Genomic DNA, 7,381 nt, shown 5'->3' with positions numbered 1-7,381 from the left:
TCTGTGCAAGGAGTAGTACACAGTGTTGTATGACATACATTTCTCACATGGAATAGCCTTCATTTCTCAGAACAAGAATAGACTGACGAGTTTCAGAAGAAAGGTCTTTGTTTCTGGCCATTTTGAGCCTGTAATCGAACCCACAAATGTTGATGCTCCAGATACTCAACTCGTCTAAAGAAGGACAGTTTTATTGCTTCTTTAATCAGCACAACAGTTTTCAGCTGTGCTAACATAATTGCAAAAGGGTTTTCTAATTATCAATTAGCCTTTTAAAATGATCAACTTGGATTAGCTAACAGAACGTGCCATTGGAATACAGGAGTGTTGGTTTTTGATAATGGGCCTCTGTACGCCTATGTAGATATTTCATTAAAAATCTGCCGTTTCCAGCTACAATAGACAATTTGAGTTTGTGACTGTTTTCTATTTGTGCTATCTGGGAATCTGCTTCATAATGCTACTTCATATTGCTGTGTAGTGTGTGTGTGTGTGTGTGTGTGTGTGTGTGTGTGTGTGTGTGTGTGTGTGTGTGTGTGTGTGTGTGTGTGTGTGTGTGTGTGTGTGTGTGTGTGTGTGTGTGTGTGTGTGTGTGTGTGTGTGTGTGTGTGTGTGTGTGTGTGTGTGTGTGTGTGTGTGAACTAGAACTTCAAAGGCAAATACAATTTTCTGAAATGACTACGACACAATTATACATAAAAAAGTAATGATAGGATATTAGCAGTTCTTAAGGTGCTATGCAACCATGTCAAATGACAATAACATGATTGGAGTGTTATGAGTCTGCATCCCAAATGGCACCATTTTCCCTATTTGGAGCCCATATGGTTCTGGTCAAAAGTAGTGTACTATGTAGGAAATATGGTGCCATTTGGAGTACAACCTGAGTGTTTGGAATTGGCACAATATAATTCCAATTAAGTGAATTCATGGTAAGCTTAAAACACCCATTACCATCATAAGGGGTAGTTTTCTTAGGGTATTTTCTTCTTAACTGTTTGACAACAGAACAGAACAAAATATATGTTTTAACATACAGTATATTGGCACTGGTATGGAACTGGATTTAATAATTTATTGAGGTAAAAAAAACGCTGAATTTACCCTTTACGTAACGAACCTGTCTGACATGAGGAGCCATAACGTAATTATCCTCACTTCACCTTCAATGTTAATCAATTAACAACATTCTCTATGATTGTTGGTTTAATTAACACAAATAGAGATGACTGTGAACTCGGTATGCTATGTTAAAATACAGTAATGGCTCATAGCAGTGTGTTACTCCACTCTTTCAAATGAACACAAATTGGTTCTTATAACAGAGTGAAGTGTATCCGTAAAGTAGCCTCCCATCAATGAAAAATAATGGTTGGAATTGGCACATTTTAATTCAAAAAAATTGGATCGGCGTTTGAGGATAGCTTGTTACAGACTGAACCTTTCTGACATAAGATGAGTCAAATATGTTCTCTATTGACAAGCATAGAGATGAGGGTGATTTACACCTCAGGGGCCTTATGTATCAAGCGTCTTACAGAAGGAGTGCTGATTTAGGATCAGTTTTGCATTTTAGATGGCAATTAATATGACTATATGTACAATTCTAAGATGTACAATCTTAGAAAAAAAGGTACTACCTAGAACCTTAAAGGGTTCTTCAGCTGTCCCCATAAGATAACCCTTAGAAGAACCCTTTTTGGTTGCAAATATAACCCTTTTAGTTCCAGATAGAACCCTTTTGGGTTCCATGTAGAACCCGTTCTACAGATGGTTCTACAGGGAACCAAAAGGGGCTCTACCTGGAACCAAAAATGATTATCCTATGGGAACAGCCAAAGAACTCTTTTGGAACACTTTTTTTAAGAGTGTAGATTGAAACTCCTCTGAGGACTTGACACATATGGCCCCTATTTGGGTGGCATACAGTGGAGTGGTCTCACAACGAGACCGCCATGCAGTCTGGCTGCCTTCCTGTCCATTCTCCAGACAGACACAATCAACCCCTTGCTTGACCGGGCCAGCTAAGGTATAATTAGGACCTGATTTCAGGTCAGGTTACAGCATCGGCTAGACAAAGAACACAGATAGGGGAGGGGGTTTTAAGCTTCCCTTAAGGTACATTGGCAACCAAACAAATACATTTCCAGATACATTTTTGGTTATAGCATTAGCTAGACAATGAACACTGACAGAGCGTTTTTAATAGATTCCTTAGGATACAGTACATTGGCAACCTAACAAATAAATTCCAGGTGTCCTCCATCTTTTCGATAGACAGAATAATAGTGTTGTATTATGTTACAGTGTCTTCCATTGTATCTTGAGGAACAAGGCTGGACATTCCATGCTAGGGACAGTACAAGACATCCTCAGCATGCTCTGAGAGATACACCATGAATAGAGCACATCCTACAATTGTTAATTCCACATTGGTCTGATTCAACATTTTGTAATGCCATGAGACAAAAAACCACAAGAAAACGTTAGTAACATTCAAAGAACGTTGTGCAATTTTTATTTTAAAACATGTACGTTCCGTTGTCAGCATCTTGTTAAGTGTGATACCTGATCTTAATGAGTGCTTGTTTCCTTTCAAATAGGATATGTTTGAAAATACTAAAATGAACAGCTTTGAGTTAAAGAAACATGGCATGCTAGCTTCATCTTGGTGGCACAGTGAACTAATTCCATGGATAGAGAGGTGAAGAGCATAGGTTTGAATCTCACTGATGCCTTGCCACAACAAAAAAAGGAATGTGATTGCATGATTAATGCCTAAGCAAATAAATGTGTCCTATCTGTGGAGTTCAAAACAGTTAACCCAAATTAAGCTACCAGTGTTGTTAAAAGTCTTATTAAAACATGTTCTCAAAACATTATTTAATTACTTTCAAATAACCCATAATTTCTGTTCTCAGAATGTTCATAAAACCTCACAGAACCTCCTTGCAACTTAAAAATGAACATTCCCAGAACTGGCAAAATGTTCACTTCCAATCTCAGAACGTTTAAAAATGGTTTTAAACGCCAGGAAATGTATGGCTTCATTCCCAGAACCAATGGGAATCCAAAAACATACAGTTGAAGTCGGAAGTTTACATGCACCTCAGCCAAATACATTTAAACTCAGTTTTTCACAATTGCTGACATCCAAGTAAAACTTCCCTGTCTTAGATCAGTTAGGATCACGACTTTATTTTAAGAATCTGCAATGTCAGAATATTAGTAGAGAATGATTTATTTTAAATTTGATTTATTTTGTCACATTCCCAGTGGGTCAGAAGTTTACATACATTCAATTAGTTTCTGGTAGCATTGCCTTTAAATTGTTTAACTTGGGTCAAACATTTCAGGTAGCCTTCCACAAGCTTCCCACAATAAGTTGGGGGAATTTTGGCCCATTCCTCCTGACAGAGCTGGTGTAACTGAGTCAGGTTTGTAAGGCCTCCTTGTTCGCACACGCTTTTTCAGTTCTGTCCACAAATTATCTATAGGGTTGAGGTCAGGGCTTTGAGATGGCCACTCCAATACCGTGACTTTGTTGTCCTTAAGCCATTTTTCCACAACTTTGGAAGTATGCTTGGGGTCATTGTCCATTTGGAAGACCCATTTGCGACCAAGCTTTAACTTCCTGATTGACGTCTTGACATATTGCTTCAATATATCCACATCATTTTCCACCTCATGATGCCATCTATTTTGTGAAGTGCAACAGTCCCTCCTGCAGCAAAGCACCCCCACAACATGATGCTGCCAGTTGGGATGGTGTTCTTCGGCTTGCAAGCCTACCCCTTTTTCCTCCAAACATAACAATGGTCGTTATGGCTAAACAGTTTTATTTTTGTTTAATCAGACCAGAGGACATTTCTCCAAAATGTATGATCTCTGTCCCCATGTGCAGTTGCAAACCTTAGTCTGGCTTTTTTATGGCGGTTTTGGAACAGTGGCTTCTTCCTTACTGAGCGGCCTTTCAGGTTATGTCGATAAGGACTCGTTTTACTGTGGATATAGATAATTTTGTACCTGTTTCCTCCAGCATCTTCACAAGGTCCTTTGCTGTTCTTCTGGGATTGATTTACACTTTTCGCACCAAAGTACGTTCATCTCTAGGAGACAGAACGCGTCTCCTTCCTGAGCTGTATGACGGCTGCGTGGTCCCATGGTGTTTATACTTGAATACTATTGTTTGTACAGATGAACGTGGTACCTTCAGGCGTTTGGAAATTGCTCCCAAAGAATCAGACTTGTGGAGGTCTACAATTTCTTTTCTGAGGTCTTGGCTGATTTCTTTTGATTTTCCCACGATGTCAAGCAAAGAGGCACTGAGTTTGAAGGTAGGGCTTGAAATACATCCACAGGTACACCTCCAATAGACTCGAATAATGTCAATTAGCCTATCAGAAGCTTCTAAAGCCATGGCATAATTTTCTGGAATTTTTCAGCTGTTTAAAAGCACAGGCAACTTAGTGTAAGCAAACTTCTGACCCACTGGAATTGTGAAACAGTGAATTATAAGTGAAGTAATCTGTCTGTAAACAATTGTTGGAAAAATGACTTGTGTCATGCACCAAGTAGATGTACTAACCGACTTGCCAAAACTATAGTTTGTTACCAAGAAATGTGTGGAGTGGTTGAAAATTAATTTTAATGACTCCAACCTAAGTGTATGTTAACTTCTGACTTCAGCTGTACATTTGCACTATGCTGATGTAACCAAATGTGCTATCTGGGACTAGAGAAAATAAAACTGTGGAGTGTAGAGTTTATTTTTAGCCTGGAAAGGTCAATTGAGGGTCTAATTCAGATTTTACGAAATCTTTGACTTTTTTTTACATGTTTTGAGTCAAGCACTTCTCAGTAGTTGGTAATTAGATTTAGGCTACCTTATGCAGGTGTGTAAAGAGGTTTGTGGGTGTGGCTCCCTTGCATGCACTGAATACATTTAATTCCACCACAGAAAACACACCCATGTGGTGGTCTACCAATTTGATCAGGGAGTTTTTGTTCAATTTGCTTTTCTGTTCATTTATCTTAATTAAGCATCCCTTTAAATACTGTGTACCTTTAATTAGACTTTGATTGACACAAGACTAAAATATAGATTATGACGAATGTGTTCAGAATATGGAAAAATAGCCATGAAAACGTATGCATATTCGTCTCCATTTCAGAACCCATGGGTAGATAAAACGGGTAGATAAGACAAGTTATTTATGTTTAGGGATTAATCATTAATCTTACTTCATGGTTAAACAGTGTTGGACAGCCTTTAAACACAAACAAAAAAAGGTGGTTTGATTCTTTACAAACGTGACCTCATTCAGTTAGTCAATTGTAATGTTGGAAGTAGTGTACAATATAATCATAATATGGAGAACATTATACATTTGTATGACATAATAAATATACCCATATTTCCCTCACTGATCATGGAACTCTGTGATGACAATGACCACGTCTTGTGCCATGCTTCAAGTTCAAACGAATGGTTTGCGCTCCATAATGATTTAGTAAGCCTACATGTCCCAACTTATTTTTACTGCAATTTGTATCTGGCCTTCATGAAATATTATCCACTATCACTTGACCTTCCTGCAAAAACAAACAACAAGGACGTGACAGTGTTTACAGAGGAAACCAATAAAGGTAGGCTAAATCAAACGATGTAATGGAACGATACCAATGTAGGGTAAACTACCAACTGAAGGGAACTAACACTAAAATGTCATACGTGGTTATTACTTTTGGTCGGAACTAATAGTGGCTAATGATACTTAACATATAGCCTACCAATGAAAAGAAACAGGAAAAGTCAGGACATATGTTTTTAACATTCTGGAGAGCAGAAAGTTTCAATTAGGCGCTAAACATTTCGCTTGCGTCTCCAAATATAATCCCTGCAAGTAATAAGGCCACACAATTAAAATGATGCGTAACAGCACAGCATTTCATACTTCACTGTGGTAAATTGGCATAAATACCTGTCATGTTGATTTGCTTTTAAGTTTCCTGCCATATGACTGGTTTCACATTGGTCTCCTGTAATAATATGGTCAAATATATCTAAAACAATTGTAATCTAGCCCTTATCAAAACAAATGACTAATTTACCTAGCTCTTATCAATAGCTCTTATGAATTTATAAATTACAGTGCATGGATAATACTGCTATTTCTATTAGAAAAAATACAGTAGCCCAGTTTTTCCACTTGGAACTGACAGGTTCCCTCAACCTTATTCATGGTTTCCTTGCCTGTGAATGTGATAGAATTATTGGGGAATTAAGTCAAGGTCAGAATAGGGGAATCTGTAGGCACACCTCTGCCACGCCTTCATTTCTGAGACTTCCACTCCAAATGCGTAGCTGGCTGGCACATGCGTTTCCCCATTCTTAAGTTCAAGGTTAGAATGTGAGCAGAGAGAAAAGTGTGTGAGGTCTTACAATATTAGATGATTACATTTCTCAAAAACAGGTTATAGGTTACATGTGCACAACCAAGTCAGAACAGTAGGCGTAATTAAGAGGTGAAAATAGACCAAATTATTAGGGTGAGGCACATGGGCTACTAACAGCTTACTTTACAACATACACTTAGTATTACTTTCTTAGCTAGAGTATACATATCTCCCTGGCATATTACATAATTTATGCAGCAGCATACAAGACATTTTTGGACTCACCACTCATTGTTAAATTTGCGATTTCAACTTGTTGTGTAATGTTTATGTCTAATGTCCGATGAGCAACGACGATGAGCAACGAGCAATGAGTTTTATCTATAATTTATCATCATTATTTCTCTTCATATGACAAGGATTAAAAAGGATTTGCCAGTAGATTGTCGATTTGATTAATGATGATGACTGCAAGTATGATGTTGACATGATCAGTCCAATCAAAGCTACTATAGATATAACGTGATTTGACATCATTTTATCTATGGCCAATGACCTTGAGCCTTCTTGGATGGGCACTTCTAATGTAACTCTATGGCAGCACCCAAAGGGCTTGAATTTTTGAAGTCTATCCTTAGACTTGGCAGTGATGTAGTGTCCCCATGAGTGACAGAACACTGAGCCAATCACGGTGCAACGCTCCATATTTTCTACTGGCTTGCCCCACCACCACAGAAAGCACTGAGCTAGGCTGAAGCACCTGCATAATGGAGCTGCCTTGCACAAGAAAACAAAAAAGAGACCATGTTTATTAACTTAATGATATATATATATATATATATGTTTGCAAACTGATATGTGACATGTATTAATGCCAAGATAACGTCCAAAACATTTTAATTTTATGTTATTCTAAAAATGTGGGTCTCTACTTGTACCTTTCATGCGTAAACAATTGATAACACATTTCATTTTTTCTTTC

The sequence above is a fragment of the Oncorhynchus mykiss genome, chromosome 7, assembly GCF_057628025.1.
Source record: "Oncorhynchus mykiss isolate SJ-2025 chromosome 7, ASM5762802v1, whole genome shotgun sequence".
Classification (NCBI taxonomy): Eukaryota; Metazoa; Chordata; class Actinopteri; order Salmoniformes; family Salmonidae; genus Oncorhynchus; species Oncorhynchus mykiss.
This window is presented reverse-complemented; position numbering follows the sequence as displayed.